General features: G+C 46.3%; 1 long non-coding RNA gene across 1 annotated transcript in view; it reads left to right on the plus strand.

Annotated features, from left to right (window-relative positions):
* Window positions 1-8,514: 8,514 nt before the first annotated feature.
* Window positions 8,515-26,542, plus strand: part of LOC141207892 (uncharacterized) — a 33,559-nt gene continuing 15,531 nt past the window's right edge. The window contains exons 1-2 of the long non-coding RNA XR_012278206.1: window positions 8,515-8,599; window positions 10,737-10,832. This is a non-coding gene — a long non-coding RNA (uncharacterized lncRNA). The remainder of the gene's footprint in view (window positions 8,600-10,736; window positions 10,833-26,542) is intronic.

The following is a 26,542-nucleotide window of genomic DNA, read 5'->3' on the forward strand; positions in this document are numbered from 1 at the left end:
GCCTCCTGTATGATGTATAGACCGCAGTCTCGTTGTTCCTTATGTAGTGTATACAGCATAATAAAGTGTATAGTATGGTGCTGTGTTTGTATAATATTATGTAGCGTTGTGTATATAATATATTTTTAGCGCCAACATATTCCGCAGCACTTTACATTACAGAGGGGACATGTACAGAAAATAAAGACAGTACAGGATAACACACAACTCAGATACCAAGAGGAGTGAGGGACCTGCTGCTCGCAAGCTACAATCTATGGAGAAATAGGGAGACACGAAAGGTAAATGATAAAATGTGCTGATATTGTGCGATACAACCATTATAAACTAAATAGGGTCTGCACCAGCCAGCATGTGTACAGTACCAATACAGGGGACTATTAAGTGCATGGAGGGTGTGTACACAGATGCTACAAGGGTTTATATATGAATATAACAGGAGAAACAGAGTTTATATAGGCATAAAACCAGTATAGCTTTATTAGATACAAGATAGTAAAAAAGCCACAACAGTGGCGACACAAAGTAAATAACAGATTACAAAATACAGTACATGGTAACATATGTAGAGAGTATATGTGGCAAACCACCCCCCCCCCAAAAAAAAGGGCTATAGAAGGGCAAGGGGTACTCCCCGCAATCAATTGTTATATTCAACAGCTTCCGCTGGGAAGAAACACATGGGAAGGATCCGCTACATCTCCACCTTTAATCATGAGTGGGGGGAGATGCGGCGGATCCTCTCCAAGCATTGGGGTGTTCTTGGTGCGGAGCCCTCCCTACGAGAATATGTGGGGGACTATCCACTCATGACACCCAGGAAAGCCAATAACCTGGGTGACATGTTGACACGGAGTCATTATGTTCCCCCACTTACCAACCCTTTTGGGTCCTGAGGACCAAGGATTGGCTTTTTTCCTTGCGGCCACTGTCTGGCATGCGCCAATGCCGTGCGCTCTGTCTCCTTTTCCTCATCCGACGGCTCTCGTGAATACCAAATTTGTAATTATATATCCTGTGGTTTAACCCATGTGATTTATTACGCAACTTGTGCCTGTGATTTAATTTACATCGGTTTGACCACGAGAGAGCTAAGAGTGAGGATACGGGAACACGTGCGCGACATTGGCGCGGCCAGAACGGTGGCCGACCAACGGGAGCCAAAAACTATCCCACGTCACTTTCAATGCAAACATAACTGCGATCCAAAATCTTTGAAGGTGCGTGGAATTGATATTTCACACCTTGGCTCCCGTGGAGGTGACTGGACAAAGGCTCTTGGTCAAAAGGAAGTAAAATGGATCGTATGTCTGAATACCATGTCTCCTCGGGGCCTTAATGAGGCACTTAGCTTTGCCCCCTTCCTGTGACATGGGCCTCGCCTGTTATATCATTCTCCGCCTTAGATGTTATATAACCAATTTTGGCCCTTTTGGCTATTTTTGTTTTTAATATTTATCTGGTATTTTCAATATTTGCTTTTTACCTTTTAATCCCTATTTTTCTTTATTTTTCCTCTTGGCTCCTTTTTTCTTTGGTCCATATATAGCATGAGAACGGAACCACATCCTATTTTATGCGCTGATCAACATCACTGGATTTAATGAGACCGGCCCTGCATACTGTATACATGGACATCTCTACACATTTGATGTTATACTGTCGTGACTTGTATTATCGGCCATTATATATATAATGCATTGCAGGACTAATGATTGCTTGACCCTTTGTTATTTTTTTGGATGCCAGCCTCTGCTATTGGCCATTATGTTGCTAGGTGACACACGATGCGGTGCGCATGCGCTCTGGGCACGCTGCTCTCGGCCCGGGCATGGCCGTCTTTCTCCTGGCCGCGCACTTCCGGTGCACATACCATGTGTTTCCGGCGTGCGCGTTACCAGGTGACGGATTCTGCCCGCACCGACAGTTTCCGGCGCCTAGCGCATGCGCCGACGAGCATCGGTCACTTATTCACTTCCGGTCACGTGACTAGTATCGCGGTCACGTGACCGTGTGAAAAGACTTTAAAAAGGTCCCTGTCCTTTACAAGCTTATGCCTCTTGAGAAAGCCCATAGCATCGGGGCGAAACACGCGTCGAGCCTCCCTTTTGGTCTCTTGGTGCCTTGAGTTTATCCTGTTCCTGGTCTACTTGTCACCTTTCTTCTGCTGGCCCTCCCTTATTAGTGACTGGTAAGCGGTATTTGAATTCTCCTCGACATTTGATGCATACCTGCACACTTGTGCGGATACTCTTTACTTATGGTATATTCTATATGTTCTCTGCTTATCACTCCCTCTTTTTTGGGGGGGGGTTTTGCCACATATACTCTCTACATATGTTACCATGTACTGTATTTTGTAATCTGTTATTTACATTGTGTCGCCACTGTTGTGGCTTTTTTACTATCTTGTATCTAATAAAGCTATACTGGTTTTATGCCTATATAAACTCTGTTTCTCCTGTTATATTCATATTTAATATTGAGTAGGCTTGTGGCCATTAGAAGCTATGTATTTTCTAGTTGTCTTCCCGCCACGACTCTAAAAGATGAAGGCCGTTCTGTGTATAAGGGTCTATATATGCTACTACAGTATACACAGTATATGGTGTACAGATGGTTAGATACTAAGGTGCTGCGTATATAGTGTGGAATCCACACTATATACACTGCCATAGCTATACATTATATAGTATATACACTGCTCCACTCTATATTCTTGAACACAGTGTATACAGTGCTGGCCAAAAGTATTGGCACGTCTGCAATTCTGTCAGATAATACTCAGTTTCTTCCTGAAAATGATTGCAATCACAAATTCTTTGGTATTATTCTCTTCATTTAATTTGTCTTCAATGAAAAAAACACAAAAAGAATTGTCCTAAAGCCAAATTGGATATAATTCCACACCAAACCTAAAAAAGGGGGTGGACAAAAGTATTGGCACCCTTTGAAAAATCATGTGATGCTTCTCTAATTCGTGTAATTAACAGCACCTGTAACTTACCTGTGGCACCTAACAGGTGTTGGCAATAACTAAATCACACCTGCAGCCAGTTAACATGGATTAAAGCTGACTCAACCTCTGTCCTGTGTCCTTGTGTGCACCACACTGAGCATGGAGAAAAGAAAGAAGACCAAAGAACTGTCTGAGGACTTGAGAAACCAAATTGTGAGGAAGCATGAGCAATCTCAAGGCTACAAGTCCATCTCCAAAGACCTGAATGTTCCTGTGTCTTCTGTGCGCAGTGTCATCAAGAAGTTTAAAGCCCATGGCACTGTGGCTAACCTCCCTAGATGTGGACGGAAAAGAAAAATTGACGAGAGATTTCAACGCAAGATTGTGCGGATGGTAGGATACCCAGGAAGACCCCACTTCTTACCCTGAGACATAAAAAAGCCAGGCTGGAGTTTGCCAAAAAACTTACCTGAGAAAGCCTAAAACGTTTTGGAAGAATTTTCTCTGGTCAGATGAGACAAAAGTAGAGCTTTTTGGGAAAAAGCATCAACATAGAGTGTACAGGAAAAAAAAGAGGCATTCAAAGAAAAGAACACGGTCCCTACAGTCAAACATGGCGGAGGTTCCCTGAAGTTTTGGGGTTGCTTTGCTGCCTCTGGCACTGGACTGCTTGACCGTGTGCGTGGCATTATGAAGTCTGAAGACTACCAACAAATTTTGCAGCATAATGTAGGGCCCAGTGTGAGAAAGCTGGGTCTCCCTCAGAGGTCATGGGTCTTCCAGCAGGACAATGACCCAAAACACACTTCCAAAAGCACTATAAAATGGTTTTAGAGAAAGCACTGGAGACTTCTAAGGTGGCCAGCAATGAGTCCAGACCTGAATCCCATAGAACACCTGTGGAGAGATCTCAAAATGGCAGTTTGGAGAAGGCATCCTTCAAATATCAAGGACCTGGAGCAGTTTGCCAAAGAAGAATGGTCTACAATTCCAGCAGAGCATTGTAAGAAACTCATTGATGGTTACCGGAAGCGTTTTTTTGCAGTTATTTTGGCTAAAGGTTGTGCAACCAAGTATTAGGCTGAGGGTGCCAATACTTTTGTCTGGCCCTTTTTTGGAGTTTTGTGTGAAATGATCAATGATTTGATTTTTTCTTCATTCTCTTTTGTGTTTTTTCCTTGCAAGCAAATTAAATGAAGATAATAATACCAAAGAATTTGTGATTGCAATCATTTTCAGGAAGAAACTGAGTATTATCTGACAGAATTGCAGGGGTGCCAATACTTTTGGCCAGCACTGTATGTATTGTGGTGCAGCGGCATTGCTATAATGATCTAGTATGTCTGTTTAGGCTATTTCCTCCCCCTCAGCTGACTGGTCACATGACTGTGACATCACACAGGTCCTTTTGCTCACAGAAGGTATGGACACGTGACTGTGAGATAAGCACAGGTCCTGTGGCTGTGTCTACAGGATATATAAAAACCTGGTGAGTTGAGCAGTGTGCAGTGTACCTGTGAGAGAGGCATGAGGCCTGTTCCCCGGGTGGGTGGGACACTGTTTGTCTGAAGCCTAGTGAGGCCGGGTGAAGCCTGGATCCCGTGTGGATGTCAGTAAGCCTTGGAGGGCCAGAGGCTAGAGACCCCATCTGGGAAACAAATGGACCAAAGCAGCTAAAGCCCGACGTAGGTAATACTATTTGTGTTATGGACATTTTCATGGACATTGTTTTATTATTACCTTGCGGGAGGCTGTAACTAGAGCCAAGTGGGCCGGTCTGCCACTTGGGCTCGTGGACTTTATATCTGTGTCGGTGGGCCACGGAGTTGGACCCGGAAATCAGCAGCTTATGGAGTTAATAAACTGCTGACTTGAGAAATACTGGAAAATATGGCAGGTGTGTTTTAAATTGACGCAGCGAAGCGAGTATCCCCCAGGATAATGACAAGCGCTGCCTTACATGTGGTTTGAGAGCGCGGGCAGCTGCAGTCTGGTTGCTGGGAGCATCTGCAGTCTGGTTGCTGGGAGCAACTGTGAAGGTCGTCGTCGCACTCAAACCTGGTTTGCTGTGGCTCGGCGGGGCTCACGAAGGTCAAAGCATCTGGCTACAACTCGGCGGGGTTGTGAAGGTCGTTGTCACACTCAAACCTGGTTTGCTGTGGCTCGGCGGGGCTCACGAAGTCAAAGCATCTTGCTGCAACTCGGTGGGGTTGCGAAGATTGACATCGCTCTCAAATCCTGTTTTGCGGTGGCTCGGCGGGGCCACGAAGATTTTTTCGGGGGGAGCGGTGAAGTTCAAGTGTGAACAGTGTACCGTGATGGCTGTGTGCAAAGCAACAGAGGTGTCTGGAGCTAATGAGCGTTTGAAGGGACGGTTGGGTCCGGAGCAGGTATTTGAGAAACTGTTACTGGACATGGTGCGGGAACCGCAGGAGCTGTGGGCACCGTATAGAATGGTGGCCGTGGACCATTCTATGGACCCTCCGGGGGCGCCCGTGTTGTCCCAGAGTGCCCGGGGAGGTGGTAAGAGGTCTTGTGAACTGAGTCCTAAGACTGTCGCTGATGTTTTTTGTAAAAATTCCCTTACAGGTGTGGTTGTACAAAAGGGGGCGGAGTCTAAAAAGGGGCGGATTTTCACAAGAGCGTAGAGTGTGGAAAACTGGAAATTGTTGATGGTGGGTTGGTACCTCCTAGAAATGATAATTTGACCGTTGAGAATGGTGTGACTCCAGTGGAGGGGGTTGAAGTCAAAGTGGGAGGTGACCTGGTAGTCCACAACATCATGGGGAGTGACACAGACCTGATAGCTGACGGTGACACTACGGAAGTAGGAGAGGTCGGTCAGGAGGGACTAGACGAGGGGAGAGAGTCCACATCTCGACGTAGACGGCGCAAGGGCCACAGAAAGGTTGCTCCTGTAGTCTTGACTAAAAGTGAAAATAAAGAAAATGTAATGGTGTGTGCCGTTGTTACAAGGGTGGATCCTACTTCAGAGGCAGAAGAGGAGGTGACGGACCTGGAGAACGTGTCCTCAGACCAGCAGAGCCTGGAGTCTGAACGGCAGAGGGTATTCCAGGTTGTGAAGGACTTACGGCGAAGTCTAAAGGAAAGCAACGAGGAAGTTGTCCAGTGGAAGGAGATGTTCCACACAATTAAGGAGGACCGCCGCAAAATTAAGGAGGAGGTTTCGCAGTTGAAACTTGAGAAGGAGACGCGGCAGGATGGAGTTTCTGGACGTCATCCGGAACTAGAACGACTGCGCGAACAGTTCAACCAGGAGCTGTGTGAATCTAAAAAGGAGTATGATGAACTCATGAGGGAGCTGCAGCAGTTCCAGGACCAAGTAAAGCCTCTAATGCAGGAGAAGGAGCGACTGGAGGACTCTGTACCAGCGAGACCAGGAGCTATCCGCCCTGAAAGAAGCAATAAAAGTTGAAGTGTCTGCTCACGACCATGAGGCAGAAAAGAGGCATGAAAGGTTCAGTGAGGAACTGCAACAGATTAGGAGAGATTATGAGGACCTCCTCAAGCTTAAAGGAAAACTAGAGGAGGGTAAGGCGGATGCAGAGCAAGAGCGCCAAGTGGTTGAGACCACTCTGCAAGATATCCGTGAGGAGAATGATGATCTCCGGGGAAAGACCCTAGATCTGGAAGCTCAGGTGAAGGAGCTACAGATGTCCTGTGATACCCTCCAGAAGGCGGAGACGTACCTTAAGGAAACAGTCAGCAAGATGGAAGCTGAGCGAGAGAAGATGGAGGAGTCCATCGGAAAAGCCACAGACCAGAGCCAGGAGTTGACCGCTGGTGATGGGAGGTATGAAGCAGATACCTCCTCGAGTGATGTGAGCTCTGATGATTCGGTGGATGTCGGAGCCGAGATCAAGCAGCTCAAGGAGGTGCTACAAGCCCAGTGGACGCAAGAGAAGCGTGAGAGACTGGCTATTGAGAGCCGAGTGGGCACATTGGAGACGGAGAGGTCTGAGAGAGCTCTCCTGCTGGAAGAGCAGTTGAAGCAGGAAGAGCTTCAGAGATGGACTGCTGAGAGGCGAGTAACTGAGCTAAAAGGAGAAGTTTTAGAGCTCTAAGGCCGCCTAGCAAAGTGTCACGCGGTGAACGAGGTCTCCTTGGAGAAGGGAAAAGGCAAACAAGTTGCACTTACTCCCTTAGACCATGAGAAGGTGGACCTGAGGAGAGCTAAGAGTATGGTGTTGAAAGATAATGGTGAAGTGGAGGTGGTCAAGACGAAAAGTTGAGAAGTTGTAGCTGTGAGTCCGCTCAGGGGAAGCATCCAGGGTGAAGAAGCTGGAAGTCAGTTGTCCCTGAAACCTGAGCTGGTTGATCGTCTGGAAACCACTGGTGAGACCGAAACGTCTCGGTACAAGTGCCTCGTAGATGTACCCGAGGACCTGAGGGAAGAATGCACCCGTGAGTTCGTGCATGAGGAGTTTAAGAAGGCCGTGGGAGCCTGGAAGGTGTACTTGACCTCAGAGGCCAAACAGCTGGTGGTCCTGTCCACGACCTGAAGTCACAGTGAAGAGGGTGGCAATCCTGAGTGACATACATTGGCGATGTATTCGCACGAAGCGGTTTCTCCGGTTGAAGACTGAGCAAGCCGCTAGACAACTGGAGCTGATGAGAGAGGCTCACAGTCTGCTAGAAGAGGTCATCCGGGTGCCTCATGTTCTGGTGAGAGAGCTCATTGGGAGAAATGGCCGAGCCATGCAGATGATGGTGAAGAAGTCTGGTGTGGTGAGCAGTCCACATGATCGTCAGGACTGGATACCGGATGAAGACGGCATGGTGTCATTCTACGCTATAGGAACGGAGAAAGTCTGGCATATATGAGCATGCTGGTGGAGTACCGAGTGACCTACCTGCGAGAGGTGGAACAATTGAGTCTCGCTAGACTGCGAGTAGATGGACAGCATCATCTGAGCAGTAGAGGATGGCAGCCGTCTGGAAATGGTGGGACCCGACAGAGAAGGGGGCCCCTAAATAACAGAACACCTGAAGTTAGGGACCCTTCAAGGTGTCCTGAGAGTAGTGGGCGTGGGTTTAGAGGTAGTGAGACCTCCAGTAACTCAGGTGTGGGTGGCCCATACAAACGACCCAATAGAGGACTGGACAATACGGAGTCGAACCAGACCTTAGGTACAAGGACATGTGAGTTGCACTGCCGTATTGACCGCTGGGAGCGGGGGAGACCTGACAGGGTTTCGACTGACCGCTGGGAGCGGGGGAGGCCTGACAAGGTTACGACCCGGAAAGGTGACCTGACGAAGTCAGTGACCTTGACAGATGGGAGGTCCCTAAGGAATGGGCTAATGTCAATGAATAATGTTCCAGGGGCTGGACAACGTAAGGGTCAAGTGCATGGTCTCTGTGTGAACTGTGGGTTTTAAACTGTTGTGTAGATTATGTGTTCAACCCCACAGGTTTGAACAGAGGGGGGGAATATGTGGTGCAGCGGCATTGCTATAATGATCTAGTATGTCTGTTTAGGCTATTTCCTCCCCCTCAGCTGACTGGTCACATGACTGTGACATCACACAGGTCCTTTTGCTCACAGAAGGTATGGACACGTGACTGTGAGATAAGCACAGGTCCTGTGGCTGTGTCTACAGGATATATAAAAACCTGGTGAGTTGAGCAGTGTGCAGTGTACCTGTGAGAGAGGCATGAGGCCTGTTCCCCGGGTGGGTGGGACACTGTTTGTCTGAAGCCTAGTGAGGCCGGGTGAAGCCTGGATCCCGTGTGGATGTCAGTAAGCCTTGGAGGGCCAGAGGCTAGAGACCCCATCTGGGAAACAAATGGACCAAAGCAGCTAAAGCCCGACGTAGGTAATACTATTTGTGTTATGGACATTTTCATGGACATTATTTTATTATTACCTTGCGGGAGGCTGTAACTAGAGCCAAGTGGGCCGGTCTGCCACTTGGGCTCGTGGACTTTATATCTGTGTCGGTGGGCCACGGAGGTGGACCCGGAAATCAGCAGTTTATGGAGTTAATAAACTGCTGACTTGAGAAATACCGGAAAATATGGCAGGTGTGTTTTAAATTGACGCAGCGAAGCGAGTATCCCCCAGGATAATGACAAGCGCTGCCTTACAGTATATATAATGTGTGTGTATAAATATATATATATATTTATATATATTGCAGAGTACCACTTCTGTCCTGTATACTGGGCATAATTCTCTATGTATTATCCTTTATATACACTGGATAGTACCAATTCTCCTGCACTGTATACTGGGTGTAATTCTCAGTATCTGTATATACACACTGCACTGCTAAAATAAAATGTATAATAATAATAATGTGAGTGGTTTCCCCTCTGAAACTTACCATTCCCAGCATGCCCTGTCAGATTTAATCCTTCAGGGTTTACTGGGAGTTGTAGGTTTGTTACTGCACTGATGATGCGGGGACGGGTATTGCATCCGAGCCCACAGCACCAAGTCATTCACACTGTAAGGCTATTTTCACACTTGCGTTGTGAAATCCGTCCAACTCTTCTGCCTGGAAAGAGTCGGATAGATTTCACAAAATTCCAGCACTTTCCTGATACAGCCTGATGCTCCCTTTGACTATAAAGGGAGGCTGGTCGTGAGCCAGCAAAATAGGCAAGCGCGCTGCTACATTGACTGTGCTCTATACATGCCAGGTGCAGGCAGTATAATACAGCAGGCACCGAACTGCAAAGATCAGGGCTGGCGATGCCACCATACCCAGTTATTTAAACCCTCAGATGCCACGTTCAATAGCAATTGTAGAATCTGTGACGTAAAGCAGAGGGAGGCGACTCATATTGGAGCAGTGAAATCGCCTCTGCCTGGCACATTCCCATGGTAAGCTGTAACAGGTACCTGTGTATAATTTAAGGAAAAAATGCTGGGATGATCTTCATGATTTTTTACCATATTTTTGCATCCTGCTTTTATAAACAGATGTTTCATACTTACTTGCTCCCTACCGCTGAGGTCCTCCATGCCTCTTGCATGTCAATGCTCTGGGTCTCGCTGTGCTTATATCTGCCACAGCAATGGCCACATGCTCCACTGCAGTCAATGACTGGCTTCACATGTCACCACTGAAACCAGTTATTGGCTCCTGTGCCGGCTGTGATAGATGGAAACACTATGTGGACTGTTCCATGGACATGGAGAAGGTGATGTAGAAGACCGTAGCGGTGCATAGCGGGTAAGGACCTATTCACATTTCAATTTTTCACTGACATGTGTTGTCCACATTTCTCATTTGCAGCACGCATACACATTGATTTTAATGTGTGTTCACACATCAGTGTTGTTTTACGGACCATGGGTCAATGAAAAAAATTCATGAACACATGCACTATTTTTGGTCCGTGATGCGGACCAAACACACACACACTAAATTCTATGGGTCTGTGAAAATCACGGGAATGACATCCATGTTTGGTCCGTTTTTAACAGAAAGATGCATTGGAAATTATTTTCTGAGCTGAGCAGTGTCCATGGAATACGGATGACCCATTGAGGGCACACAGACGTGAAACGGACCCTTCATGGATGAAACGTACACATTTTAGACACGGTGTGAACAGTGCCTAGGTACGAATCTTCTGTTTAGAGAGGCATGCTGAGGGCACTTGCTAGAAAATAATTTTTCCAGAACATCCCCTTTACAGGTCAAAGTACGCTGCAAACAGTACAATTGCAAAATAAGACAATATACAACCGTTTCCTCTTTACAATGAAAGAACTAATAGTATTACATGTTCTTTTATGTAGGACCAATGTGAATGCTGTGCATTGTGAACAAGCAAGAGCTGAGAATACTGCGTAGACCACCGGATCAGTTGGTAGCCAGTTATAAAGTGATACAGGGTAGGTGATACATGAAATCTAGTATTGATAGCTAGCTTTTTGTTTTACTGGTAGAACATTGACTCAGAAATACAATGAATACTAAATGGAATTTAGGCTAGTTTCACACAAGTGAATCTACTGTGTGAAACACGCTGCTGGTATATCCGCTCTGGAGGAAGATCGTGCCGGCATTACACTTACATATACTCATATACAATGCCCAGCGCTTCCTCCTGTTCTGTAATGTAGTGACAAGCTGCAAATTGCATCTCGTTAGATTACAGAGTTGTAGTGTGGGCGCCTAGAGTCAATTACCCTGGTGGGCCCTAGGCACCCCAGTCCGACCCTGGCAATATTATTATCCTTTTGTCATAATATCACATAATTGTGTTATCTTCATTGTGCTTTATACAGATAACACCATGCTGTTTTGCACCATCTTGTGGCCTTTTTTGAGTATTACGCTCCCACTATGCACAGTGTTGATTTCTCTCTATGAACTATGAATGCTACACTACTTTTGCAGATTGCCCCGGTGGCACGCATTCTCATCTGGTGCCCTGCCAGTTCTCTTCCTGTATCTTTTGTTCCCTTCGGCGTCACAATCCAGTTTGTGTCACGGTCGGTCATGTGATGTGGGTCGAGGCAAGCTCCCGGACTTCACCAGTTCACGCATGCGTCACTACACTCTGCGTCCCTCTCCTATTGGCTAGCGCAGCATTTTTATTCTCTCTCTTCCTGTGATGTGTCGGGGTGGGCACATTGTAAGGCAGCTCCTGCTGTGAACAAAGTATGCAGTAAACTCATTTTTTCCCATCCATCCTGAGTGTACGCTATTTGACCGTGCCATGTATGGGAATATATATATATATACCTTTTACCCCAATCTTGTATACTTGACCATTATTTAGTCCCCATACCCCCGTATATTCTCATAGCATCATCAATAGTATACATGTATTTTTACACATATTTGCTTATATATATTTCAGATGATGGTTATATACAGTATACTGTATTTGTGATTTTATACTAAGCAGTGAGTCTCCTTTACATTTTACTATTTATATGTGTGATCTGCACCATCTTCCTGTTTTTGTATGTCCACTGCACCTTTTTACTTCATCAATAAAGTTAATCTTTTATGACATTTATTTATGAATCGCTATATTGACTTAATTATTATTTTTTTGTCCCTTCTATCAGTTTTGCTAACGATTAGTCTGTTGGCGCTAATGTCTGAGATATATGTACACACACTTATTATCCTCTAACATCAGAAGCACAGCGCACTTTATCCAGGACCAACAGGAATATACCTCGAGTGTCCTTATTGTTATATATATGACTCGCCCCCAGGGCCATGGGGTACTCGACAGCCGAGCCTTATGGCTGCTTTTGGGGGAGATCACGGTGGCTGGCCCGGTCCGTAACCCAGGGCGGGTCAGTGTAAAAAGGGGGATATTTTGTAGGGGAATTTGCCGTGACGCCACCTGCGGTGTCTGGTGAGGATCACCAGCGCTGCAACAGTCCTCTGAGGCAAATGTTAGGACAGCTTGTGATGGATCGGCTCCCCACAGGTGGAGCAGGCCTCAGGGCAGTGTAGATAAATGGAGGAGGTGTGCTGGGCGTTATAGTGCAGGGAGGGAAATGGCACCGGCGAAATAAAGGAGCGGAGGCAGCTCAGTGCAGTCATCCAAGATTTACTCACAGTTCTTAGACAGTCCACAGGTGCACTGTACCGGCGCAAGCCTCCCGCGTCGCACTGCGTTCACCGGGCAAGGTTTCAGTCCTTCCTCAGGCAGCTCGGGTGTACCTGGCAGAACCCCACTTTCATATCTCACTCTCCTCCTCTGACTGAACACACTCTCTCTAAGATGGCTTCCCTATTTATACTCCTATCAAAGTGCTTTCTCTAACTACTTCCTCCACCCACACCCACTACTGGTTCCCCCCATCCAGCCAGGGACAAGGCTCAGCAGCTGCGCTCTGCATGTTGCCCCCCCAGCCGGCCTGGAGTAGGGTAGTGTTGGATGCAGGTGTTTGGGGTTCCGTGCAGCACTCCCACCTTACCTGAGAGAAGGGAGACACCACACCTCGGGGTGAGGTGCAGTACTTCTGTGGCGACTGAACCCTCAGGGGCGCCATATATATACCGTATATAATTAAAAATAAAAAAACAGAATATCCTCCCGCCATTTTTACTTTTTCAGTTCTTTTATTGTACTCTAATGAATTTACATTTTTTAACTACCTGATTCTTGTCATTCCCTTTCTCCTTTTACCCCAGCCCTGTTACAAGCGCAAGTCTGTATATATCAGATATATACCATTTTATCTACTTTACCCATTAGACGACTGTGGTAATCGTCCTTTCTTGCAGCAGGTTTCAAGGGCTCAACTGCAAGCACCACCATCCTTTTTATTACTTAATTTCTGAGTACAGATCACCATAAAAAACACGAATCTGTCAATGAGTTTATGGGAAAAAGCAAACAAGTTATGGACTGTGGAAGAGATATATGTGACCAAAATGAACACTCATTTCCAGCAGATGATACCTATGACCTATCCCTACACTAAATACAGCTAACAGCGGTATTAATAGGGAATAGAATAGATGTTACCTTGATATTTTTTTTAGGTTGCAGCAGCAAGGACTATAAGGCAATAATTCTTGACTAGATGCCTGTAATAGCTATCCCTACTGCGACAGCTCAAACTACATGAACTACAGATAAGAACGGTATTATTAGAGAATATAATCTATTTGAATTAGCCCTGAAAAAAGATATTAGTTTAACGTAGCAGCACCAAGGACTGTTATTTCATCAACCCTGCTGGGGAATATAGTGGAGCATTTCGTATCTACTCAGCCTAATATGGAGGAGACCAGGATCTTCTATACTTACTGTACAAAGTCTCCTGTCCTGGCTGTGACATCCTGTATGCAGTGTGAGAACTCCCAATGTGACGACCACCTGACAGCCCACAACAAGGCACTGGATCATATACTAATAGAATCCGGCTCTTTTGGTTTCCAAAAATGCTCCCTCAACAAGAAGATGGAGCCTCAGAAAAGCATTTTTTACTATTAATAAGGAGTGGGTGTCCTAGACTGGTAATGCATGCGCTTTAAGGACTGCCAAAAATTAGAAGGAGGCACTCCAATACCTCTTTGAAGAGACGTAGTGGAGGGACTCAGAAAACCTTTTTTTCCCATTATTAATGAGTGGGTATCCTAGACTGATAATGCGCATGCACTAAGTGCATGGGCTGGAAAACATTTAGGCTATGTGCCCACGTTTCGGACCTGAAGCATATTTTTTACGCTTCTCCCTGGCGGGAAAATCGCATGCGGATATTACATGCGGTTTTCCCGCCAGGTAGAAGCGTTTGTGAGGCGTCTTTGCATGCATTTCCGCATGCGGGTTATCAAGCACTTCTCCAAGCATCACTTGGAAAAGTGCTTGACAACTTGTTCAGAATGGTAAAAAATAAACTTTATACTCACCTTCTGATGCATTCTCTGCCCCGTCCGGAGGCTTGAGCGGCTCACGCTGTTGTGTGCAGGACCTGCGGTGACGTCATTGTGTCATGTGGTGGGTCACATGACTCAGTGACGTGGCAGGTCCTTCAGACAACAGCGCGACGGAGGGAAAACATCAGAAGATAAGTATAAACTTTATTTTATTCTTTTTTTTTACAGGTTCTTTGGTACCCAGGTCTGGATGGGAGTCTCCTCTCATCCAGACTTGGGTACCATCCGCACATTGATTCCGCTGCGCTTCCGCAAAATTAATGAACATGCTGCGGATTTTTGACCGCAGCATATACGCTGCGGAAAAATCCGCAGCATGGGCATTGACATTGCGGAATGCCATTGGGGACCATGGGGTGCGGATATACATGCGTTTTTCAAGCGTTTACGCTGCGGAAATTCCGCAGCATATACGCTTGAAAAACGCTACGTGGGCACACAGCCTTACCCCCGGAGGGGGTATACATTTATATCAGAAAATGTTAGCGATAGGCCTCTCAAAATTCTCAATGCGGGTATTATAAACACCCTTAAAAGATTTATAGTAAGGGTAGCATGATCACCCTGTTGATATGGTGGTGGAGGAGAAGGAGGAGGAGGACATAAAAAGGTCAACCTGTCAGCATTTTCAGTTGAGAGGCGGATGTGCCTATCAGTTATAATTTTCCCGGCGGCACTAAAAACCCGCTCTGACAAAACGCTAGCAGCAGGGCAGGTCAGGACATCCAAGGTGTAGAGAGACAGTACATGCCATGTGTCCAGCTTGGATACCCAATAGTTGTAAGGCACAGAGGAATCATGAAGGACGCTGGTACGGTCAGCAAGGTACTCAGCATCTTCCAAAACTTTTCCCTCCTTGTCAGAGTACACCAGACATCAGGGCCTGGGCGCTGGGAGGGTTTGAGAAAACTGTCCCAGACCTTTTTTAGTGTTCCCCTGCCTCTGCTCCATCTGGTGTGTGTCTCAATCGTCAGTACTCCTTTGTTGTCTAAGGAACTGTGACCTCTGCTGCCTGCGTTGTCAGATGGAATTTTTTTTTTAATAATTCCTCAACTAGGGCCTTCGAGTACTGCAACATTTTATTAGACCTCTCCGCCACGGGAAGGAGAGATGGAAAGTTCTCATTGTAGCGTAGGTCTAGAAGGGTGACCAACCAGTAATTAGTGTTGGCCAAAATGCATATAACGTGAGGGTCGCAGGAAATGCAGTGGAACATAAACTCAGCCATGTGTGTTAGACTGCCAACAGCCAAGACTTCTGTCCCCACCAAGAGGACACCTGTCCATCTTCTCCACCTCGTCCTTCCTCTACTCCTCCTCTTCAGGCCATCCTCACTGTACTGATTGGATGAAGGTGGTGTGGGTAGTACCGTCTGTAGCTCAGGCAACCAGTGTTATGATCAGCTACAGGGACTAAGGAAATACAGGATATCTGTCCCTACAATAAAACTAAACTAGATCCCTACGATGTAACGGGGAACCTGATCCTGCGATCAGACCCGCTAAAGTCCTCGGCTAGTCTGTACGAAGACCTATAGATGTGAGGGAGGGATCCCTACAAGAACTAGGGACTGGGATAAGTTGGACACCTCCTAGCAGAAATAGTAGCAGTCAAAGACAAACACACAACAAAAAGCATAGAGGTCAGAAGACCTAGCAAAACTAACAGAGAATGGCAACAAAGCACCAAGCTAGCTCAAGAGTAGTAAATACAATGAAGAGACAACATTTTTCTAATTTTGGTTCTAGACATTACCACAATGAATTTTAAACAAAACAATTTAGATGCATTTGAAGTTCAGACTTTCAGCTTTCATTTGAGGGTATCCACATTAAAATTGGATGAAGGGTTTAGGAGTTTCAGCTCCTTAACATGTGCCACCCTGTTTTTAAAGGGACCAAAAGTAATTGGACAATTGACTCCAAGGTTATTTCATGGACAGGTGTGGGCAATCCTTTCGTTATGTCATTCTCAATTAAGCAGATAAAAGGCCTGGAGTTGATTTGAGGTGTGGTGCTTGCATTTGGAAGGTTTTTCTGTGAAGTAAACATGCGATCAAAGGAGCTCTCCATGCAGGTGAAACAAGCCATCCTTAAGCTGCAAAAAAACAGAAAAACCCATCCGAGAAATTGCTACAATATTAGGAGTGGCAAAATCTACAGTTTGGTACATCCTGAGAAAGAAAGAAAGCTCTGGTGAACTCATCAATGCAAAAAGACCTGGGCGCCCACGGAAGACAACAGTGGTGGATGATCGCAGAATAATCTCCATGGTGAAGAGAAACCCCTTCACAACAGCCAACCAAGTGAACAACACTCTCCAGGAGGTAGGCGTATCAATATCCAAATCTACCATAAAGAGAAGACTGCATGAAAGTAAATACAGAGGTTCACTGCACGGTACAAGCCACTCATAAGCATCAAGAATAAAAAGGCTAGACTGGACTTTGCTAAAAAAACATCTAAAAAAGCCAGCACCGTTCTGGAAGAACATTCTTTGGACAGATGAAACCAAGATCAACCTCTACCAGAATGATGGAAAGAGAAAAGTATGGCGAAGGCGTGGTACAGCTCATGATCCAAAGCATACCACATCATCTGTAAAACACGGCGGAGACAGTGTGATGGCTTGGGCATGCATGGCTGCTAGTGGCACTGGGTCACTAGTGTTTATTTATGATGCGACACAGGACAGAAGCAGCTGAATGAATTCTGATGTATTCAGAGCCATACTGTGTGCTCAGATCCAGCCAAATGCAGCCAAACTGATTGGTCGTTTCATACTACAGATGGACAATGACCCAAAGCAACCCAGGAGTTTATTAAAGCAAGGAAGTGGAATATTCTTGAATGGCCAAGTCAATCACCTGATCTCAACCCAATTGAGCATGCATTTCACTTGTTAAAGACTAAACTTCAGACAGAAAGGCCCACAAACAAACAGCAACTGAAAACCACCGCAGTGAAGGCCTGGCAGAGCATCAAAAAGGAGGAAACACAGCATCTGGTGATGTCCATGAGTTCAAGACTTCAGGCAGTCATTGCCAACAAAGGGTTTTCAACCAAGTACTAGAAATGAACATTTTATTTACAATTATTTCATCTGTCCAATTACTTTTGGTCCCTTTAAAAACAGGGTGGCACATGTTAAGGAGCTGAAATTCCTAAACCCTTCATCCAATTTTAATGTGGATACCCTCAAATGAAAGCTGACAGTCTGAACTTCAACTGCATCTGAATTGTTTTGTTTAAAATTCATTGTGGTAATGTCTAGAACCAAAATTAGAAAAATGTTGTCTCTGTCCAAATATATAACTGTATGTCCCTCAATTTTGTTATATGTCACCCATCCTGGTAAACAGTTGAAACCAGAAGTTTACATACACTAAGATTACTATGCCTTTAAACAATTCTGGACTGCCCATATGATGATGTCATGTGTTTGTAAGCTTCTATTTTTTTGGCAACATCTGAGTTAATTAGAGACACACCTGTGGATGTACTTTAATGCACACCTGAAACGCACTGCTTCTTTGTATAGCATCATGGAAATGTCTAAAGAAATTAGCCAAGATATCAGGAAGAGAATTGTGGACTTGCACAAGTCTGGCTCATCCTTGAGTACAATTTCAAGATACCTGAAGGTGCCTCATTCATCTGTGCAAACAATTATATGCAAGTACAAACAAAATGGGAATGTCCAGCCATCATACCACTCAGGAAGGAAACGGTTCTGTGTCCCAGAGATGAACATGCTTTAGTCCAACATGTGCATATCAACCCAAGGACAAAAACAAAAGACCTTATGAAGATGATGGTGGAAGCTGGTAAGATTGTGTCAATATCCACAGTGAAACGAGTACTGTATCAATATGGGCTGAAAGGCCACTCTGCCAGGAAGAAGCCATTACTCCAAAAGAAACATAAAAAGCCAGATTAATGTTTGCAACGCACAGGAGCAAAGACCTTAATTTTTGGATACATGTCCTGTGGTCATAATGACCATCATTACGTTTGAAGGAAAAAGGGAGAAGCTTGGAAGCCTAAAAATACCATCCCAAATGTGAAACACGTGGGTGGCAGCATCATGTTGTGGTTTTGTTTTGCTGCAGGAGGGACTGGTGCACTTCACAAAATAGATGGCATCATGAGAAAAGAAGATTATGTGGCAATACTGAAGCAACATCTTAAGACATCAGCCAGGAAGTTAAAGCTTTGGCATAAATTGGTCTTCCAATTGGACAATGACCCGAAGCATACTGACAAAATGGTAACAAAGTGGCTTAAGGATATCAAAGTCAATGTTTTGGAGTGACCATTACAAAGCCCTGATCTCAATCCTATAGAAAATTTATGAGCAAAGCTGAAAACGAAGGTGCGAGCAAGGCGACCTACAAACCTGGATCAGTTACACAAGTTTTGTCAGGAGGAATGGGCCCAAATTCCGACCAACTATTGTGAGAAACGATTGACCCAAGTCATTCAGTTTAAGGGCAATGGTACCAAATACTAATGAAATGTACAGTATGTAAACTTTTGACTTTGCAGTAAGTAATAAAAATGCTTTAAAACATTCTCTCTCTCATTATTCTGGCATTTGGCAAATATTAAAAATGATGGTAATCCTAATTGATCTAAAACGTGAAAGGTTTATCCTGATGTCATGTTAGATATTGAGAAAAACATGTATATGTGTCTTTTTATATAGTGTATGTAAACTTCTGGTTTCAACTGTATATGCCCTCCCATCCTGGTATATATATATATCCCCCCCCATCCTGTTATATATGTGTCCCCCATCTTGGTATATATGTTCCCCCTATACTTGTATATATGGTCATCCAATCCTGGTATATATAGCCCTCTCATCCTGGTATATATGGCTCTTTCATCCTGGTATTTATGGCCCTTCCATCCTGGTATATATGATCTAAAATACTGGTATATGTGGCCCTCCTTCCTGGTATATATGATCTAAAATCCTGGTATGTGTGGCGCTCCATCCTGGTATATATGCCCCCCCCCCCCCATCCTGGTATATATGTCCTCCCCAACCTGGTATTTGGCCCTCCCATCCTGGTGTATATGGCACTCCCATTCTGGTATATATGATCTCCATCCTTGTATATGTGGCCCTCTATCTTGGTATATATGTCGCCATTTCTAGTATATATGATCCCCATCATGCCGCATACTTAAAAAAAATAAACCATTCTGCTCACCTTCCCTTTGCTCCTACACGGTGCGGCACCATCTTCTGAGGCTGGCAACTTACTTCAGTGTATAAACGGCGCAGCGGCCCTCACATGCCGACATCAGCTGCCAGAATATTCACTGCTCCCCACGCCTGGGATTATGGGGGGGGGTCTCGCATAAATTGAAACTAGAATACATGGTGGAAGGTGTAAAAAGCAAACAGGACACAGTAAAGTAACATTGTGTAGATACACAGTAATACTCATCATACATGATTGTGTCAACAAAATGGAATTCTCTCACCCATTCTTTGTTTCTCCGGGATGAAAGTTGCTGTCTGGGGAGTTCCTTCTGGACCAAGTAGTTGTATAAGCTGGCCCTGTTAGTCCCTTTAGGCTCAAACTTAAACTATCCCCACAAAGCTCCCGCTCTGACAAGGGCAGACCACAGCCGGCCCTGTATGGAGGCCCTGCACTTTCCCTTTGACATTTTGTTGACACAATCATGTATGAATTATTATAAATATGTAGGATCTGCACTCAGACCTCATACTTGTGTTTTGAGAAATCTCTGTTTTTCATTTAAATGTCTGGATTCCTGGAGATAGAAATAAATGCTTAATCCATGGAATAAAGGGAAGAACAGAGATTTTCCCCTAGTTTAATTGATGTATATCTGGATCTGTTAAAAATTGGTGTTTCAGGGGAGGGCGACTTACTGTGTCCCCCGTATACACCCTCTTCCCTCTACAGATTCTATCCAGAGCCTGGTCTTCACACCTGAAGATAGAGTACAAGCTCTTTATGTATTTTTACACATATTTAATATAGAGATGGTCCCCTGACTGTGTTAATGGTAATAATCATTCCAGCATTGAGATCCATCTCTCTTTTTATGGGTGGCATTATCTGTTTATTGTTCTTAACTATTAAATATTAAAAGTTATGTTTTAGATTCTCACTTTAATTGCTGTCTAGTATCTAATCTATAGTGAGAACATATCTCAATATTGGTTGGTGTTACTCTCACTGTTTTGCTTGTTGCTGAAAAGGTGAAAAACCAATTAAAAACAATTTCTGCTTTTGCCCCAAATTAATGGAACGTGTGTATCCATATCATGGATGCCGATACAGTTGAAAACAACAATAGGAAAGGGAGCCATCAGCTGTTGCTCCCTCTCCCATCATTCCCCCTCTCCATCTGAACTCTGTGATGTCTCAGTGTAGAAGGCGCGATGACATCACTACAGCACGCCCTCTGTGCTGAGCAGTGCAGGGGCTGGAGCTGCGAGGGATAAGGGAGAGGTGAGTATTTGTTTATTTATTTTATATGTATAGAGGACTACATGGGGCCCATAATACTGTATGGAGCACTATATGGTGCCCTTAATACTGTATGGAGCACTAAATGGTGCCCATTATACTGTATGAACCACTATATGGGGCCCATTATACTGTTCCAAGGATTATGTGGTGCCAATAATACTGTATGGAGGACTATATGGGGTCCATAATACTGTATGGAGGACTATGTGTTGCCCGTAATACTGTATGGAGCACTATATGGGGAACATTATACTGTATGGAGGACTATGTGGTACCCATAATACTGAATTCCCCCCCCCCCCAAATACTCAGGAGCTCATGAATACACAGTGTTTAGAAAATAAATGTCAGACTAAGGGACCAGAAACCACCACATTCCGATATGAGAACTGCCAGTCTTGATGAATCAGGGCTAAATCTTTACTTGAAAGTTTCAAATGTAATAGAAATGTTCTGGCTGCAGTGAGGAGGTCATGTGATTGGCAGTTACTGGTCATTCCTGGCACCTGCAATGAGAGAGCGAGCACAGCGACTTGTCTACAAGGAGCATCCGGAGAGTTTTTAGCCATAAAGGCACAATGTTTTGTCATTTTTTCCTTTTCCTCCCATTTGTACCCTCCCCCATTTCCCCTTTTTTCATTTTTGCAGGATTTACAGGATTCCATCATCCTTTTACTGGTCATCGTGTGGCAAGTATCATTCTCTGTAGCCCATATACAGTTCACAGAGCACAATACATTCACATTACACAATGTATACACAGAGGGAGGAATGGAGCTGTCCACATTATTTGATCGGGAAGGAGCTGTGTAACAGATTTATAGTTTTAGAGTCATAAAAGAAACATTAAAAGTGTGCATCATCCGTCAGAGGTATCGGTTTATCTTATATGTCCCAGCGTATACATTAAATGGATGCCTAAATGTGATATAAAAATAGTCTATCACTGGTCATAGAGAGAAAGGGGACAAGAGAGCAGGAGAACTATATATGTATATGACTCACCCCCTGGGCTGTGGGGCACCCGGAACCGGGCTTCTGTACGATGTTGGGGGTAGTAGTGGCAACCTGATCCCGTGGCTCAGGGTGGTCAGACCAAATGTTGTGGCAGTCTATTTATAGATTTGTGAATGTCCGACTACGCCACCCGTGGATTGTGGTCAGGGTAACCGCCGCTGCAAGGCAGACAGCTGAGGCTGGTGTTGATGTGCAGCACATGGGTAGGATAACTCCCCACGGGAAGAGTGTAGCCTCAGGGCAGTGTAGGTGAATGCTGGGGGTGATAGTGCAGGCCGCAATAGTAAGAGTTCAGAGTCCGCTTCAAACAGTCCAGGGTCTTTATTGTAGGTGTTATTAACGACCCAACAGTAGTACAGGTTAGGAATGGGCCTGGGTGTCTGAGAGCATTCGGGCGAGCCCCACTGGTCAGGGCGAGTGTGTAGGCCTACCGTTCTCTCTATGCTCTTTCTGACTATCCCCCTCTTCGTGGTGTAATAGCCCACGTCCCTGAGCTGGCCGTGTACTTCTCGCCTGTATGGCTTGCGACTCGGGCCTTGGGTACCTTTTGCTTTCTCCTCGCTGTACTGGTCCCTCTGTGTGGCGGAGCCTCCAGGCTTCTTAGGCCAAGGGACCTGCAATCCCTTGCGAGTTGGTTCTCTGCTGCTGGGCTTACAACCCTGACAGCCTCGGACCCCAATGTCCGGTTGTGTGATTCTCTCAGCCAGGACCGACTCTCGTCGCCTCTGTCCCTGGCTTGCAGTTTCTCCTCTGCCTCACGGACTCCTCAGCTACAGCTGAACTGTCCCTCCTTCTCTGGGACTAGTCTCAGTCCTGAGCTAGGTCGTCCAGTTCTCTCTAACCCTGCCCCCAGTTCCAGCTTTTATAGGGGCAGCCAGCTCACCCTACTGGCCTGGGACAGGAGGTGCTGTATGCTAATTGTCCCTAACCAGGGAACCTCCCTCCTGCTCTCAGACACAGCCTTTAATATTTGTGGCATCCAGACCTGGGGTGACACATTCCCCCCTAGTAAAATTTAGTACTCCGGACTAAACAGGAAACACAAATACAGGGTATAAATGACAACATAACATATTTACAAGTACATTTTGTCCTTAAGGCCACGGCGCTTCCGTGACCGGGTGTCCATATCACCCAACAAGGTGAAGTTTTCCACAGTGTGGGGACCTGTCTCCATAAACCCCAAGTTCCTGGCCTTGGGCATGGCGGCAAGGTAAAAGCTAACTACTTTGGACCACAAGGAGGCCACGCCGGACAGGTTTTTCTTCTGTGGCAATCTTCACAAGAGGGCACCAGGTGCAACTATCTACGTGGTAGTTCCGGTTATTCACCGTCCATAACCTGTCAGTCCATTGTATCTAGGAAAACTGGGAAAACAGTATTAGTAACCAGGTAACAAGTATAACACATTAACTACATACTTTACATTTAGATCTTCCAGCGAGCTGGTATTTGACCCCTAGTAATCCGGGTTGACCTGCGTAACCCACTGTCTGGTGGTGGTCTAACCTGGCTTTCCCCACTAGCATTTAGGGTACAGCTACTAGCTGGGTTTACAGGCAGGGCAGGCAGCTGTCTGCAGGTCCTTTGGCTTACCGCAGGCATGGCAGGATCACTGTCAGCAGAGGGTTGACTCTCCTGGGCTGCTGGCATGGGTTCTTCTGCCTCCGGGGCTGCTTGTTCCTCTTGTTCTTCCTGCTCTGCTGTAGGCTCCTGCTGGGTTGGCTGAAGGAAGTGTAGGACGGGTACCACTATTGCATCGTTTATCCGAGTCCAGGATACTCTCCAAGAACTGTGTTGATCATTTCTTCTTTGTCCTCTGCAAGTTCAAGGTCATCTTGATCTTCTCCTGCACTCTGTAGTTGCTCGGGGCTCCGTTTTAGGTGGTCTCTGGAGACAGTGCTAGTGGTTTCTCCTCCATCCTTGGTAATTACACATACCTTCGAGTTGTCGTGGTTGGACGGCAGTACTGTTTACGGGTCTCTCTCCCACTGGTCATCCAGCTTGTGAAGCTTTCTCTTCCGCTTCAGGACCTGCTCGCCAGGTTTCAGGGGACCAGCAAGGGCTCTCTTGCTTTTCTCTCGCTTGAGCCAGATTCCTCTCCACACTCTCCTGTACCTTCTTGTACTGCAGCCGCCATTCCGTATCCCAGTCCGCGTCTGGGGGAGGTGTCCTCGGGTGTCAGGACTCCCATCTCCAGGTCTATCGGCAGCTTACCTGGTCTTGTTCGCATCAGGTAAGCCGGGGTGCAATTGGTAGCATTCATCGGGATATGGTTGTAGAAGTCTATCAGGTCCGGCAGTTTTTCCGGCCACAGGCTGCGTTCCTCTAGGGGCAACGTTTTGAGGAGATCAATGACAATATTATTAATTTTCTCACACAGCCCGTTTGTTTGCGGGTTACATAGTTAGTAAAGCCGAATAAAGACTTGCGCCCATCAAGTTCGACCTGTAAGTTCTGTAATTGCTAAAGTTGATCCAGAGGAGGGCAAAAACCCCAAATGATTTAGCCAATCTTCACGTGAGGAAAAATTCCCTCCTGACTCTGAAACCAGGCGTTGTCCGAATCTTCTTACAGCCGTAGAGGTTGCAGAACTCCTGGAAGATTTCCGCCTCGAACGCTGGACCTTGATCTGTCAAGACCTGTTCCGGATACCCGTGTGGACGGCAGAAGTGTTGTTGGAAGGCTCTGGCCGCTGTTTGGGCTGTCAAGTCTTTAACGGGAACCACCACCAGGAACCGGGAATAGTGGTCCACTATTGTCAGGGCATAGACGTAGCCCGACCGGCTTGGAGCCAATTTCACATGGTCCAGAGCTACCAGCTCAAGAGGCTGCCTGGTGACAATGGGCCTCAAGGGTGTCTTCTGGCTGGTAAGTCCTTCCTTCTGAGGTTACATGGGCCGCAGTCCCTGCACCACTTCTCTATGGCCCCTCTCATACCGACCCAGTAGAACCGCTCTCTCAGTAGGAACTCCAGTTTCTTCCAACCCGAAGTGTCCTGCTCTGTTATGGTAGGCCTCCAGGACCATTGCTGCATCTAGTCTCGGGACCACTACCTGCCAGGTCAGCTCGTGCGTCCGGTGGTTGACAAGCCTACTGCACAGTTTACCTTTGTAGAGGAATAGCCTGCTTTTTTTCTTCCATAACTGCTTGGCTTCCTCTAGAGCGTCCGGGCCAGGGCTAGCGCCTGCCTGGGTCAACAGGTCTTTCACCAGGCGAATTGCAGGGTCACTATCTTGCGTTTCAGCCCAGCCGTGGTGGGGTAAGGAGTTGAACATGACGGTGGTTAGGTCTTTGTCTCTTACCCGGTGAGAATACTGAGTGGCCCCATACCGGTGGAACGCAGGGAGCTCTACTTCCTCCAGCTCCTCCGAGTCTTCTTCCCCTTCGGGTAGGTGGGGCATTCTCGATAGGGCATCTGCGTTGGCGTTGGTCCTGCCTGCCCGGTATTTGATTGTGAAGTCATAGTTCGATAGCCGGGCCATCCACTGCTGTTCCAGGGCACCAAGTCTTGCATTGTCCAGGTGTGTCAACGGGTTGTTGTCCGTGTACACGGTGAACTTTGCGGAGGCCAGGTAATGTTTAAACCGTTCTGTGACGGCCCACACCACTGCCAAGAATTCTAGCTTGAAGGAGCTGTAATTCTCCGGGTTTCTTTCAGTGGGCCTCAGCTTCCGACTGGCGTACGCGATCACCCTTTCTCTGCCCTGTTGGTTCTGTGACAGTACGGCTCCCAGCCCCACATTACTGGCGTCTGTGTGGAGGATAAAAGGCTGGTCATAATCTGGGTAGGCCAGGATCTCATCCCCCGTGAGGGCCATCTTCAACTGGCGGAAGGACTCCTCTTCCGGCTTGTCCCACTTGAAGGGTGGCTTGTGACTTCTGGATTTAGACTGACCTATCAGGAGGTCCTGCATTGGAGCTGCCATCTTTGTGAACCCGGGGATGAACCTTCGGTAGTAGCCTACCAACCCGAGGAATTGCCTCACTTCTTTGATGTTAGAGGGGCTTGGCCAGCTCTGGATTACTGTAACCTTGTCAGGGTCGGCGGCTACTCCCTCTGCACTCACCACGTGTCCTAGGTACTGTACCTTCGGCTTTAACAGATGGCACTTGGAGGGTTTCACTTTCATGCCAAAGCCTGCCATGGCCTCGAACACCTCAGCCAGGTGCTTTAGATGGTCCTCGTAAGTCTTCGAATAGACAATCACGTCATCCAGGTAGAGTAGGACCGTCTCAAAGTTTTGGTGCCCTAGACAGCATTCCATCAGCCTCTGGAAGGTCCCGGGTGCATTGCAGAGCCTGAATGGCATACAGTTGAATTCACTTAATCCCATCGGGGTGGTGAAGGTGGTCTTCTCCTTGTCAGCCTCTGCCACAGGAACCTGCCAGTACCCGCTAGTAAGGTCCTACGTAGAGAAGAAATTAGCTGATTATAGTGCGGCCAAAGACTCCTCTATTCTAGGCCTCGGGTATGCGTCTTTATGGGTGATACGATTGACTTGTCTATAGTCCACGCACATTCTCATGGTACCGTCTTTCTCTTTTTTACCAGAACCAAGGGGGCTGCCCAGGGGTTACAGCTGTCTCTAATGACCCCGGATTCTTTAATTTCTCTCAGCATGCCCTTTGCGTTCTGATAGTGTGCGG

This window comes from Phyllobates terribilis, unplaced genomic scaffold, assembly GCF_046119375.1.
Source record: "Phyllobates terribilis strain yellow unplaced genomic scaffold, ASM4611937v1 Scaffold_164__1_contigs__length_4228542, whole genome shotgun sequence".
Taxonomy (NCBI): domain Eukaryota; kingdom Metazoa; phylum Chordata; class Amphibia; order Anura; family Dendrobatidae; genus Phyllobates; species Phyllobates terribilis.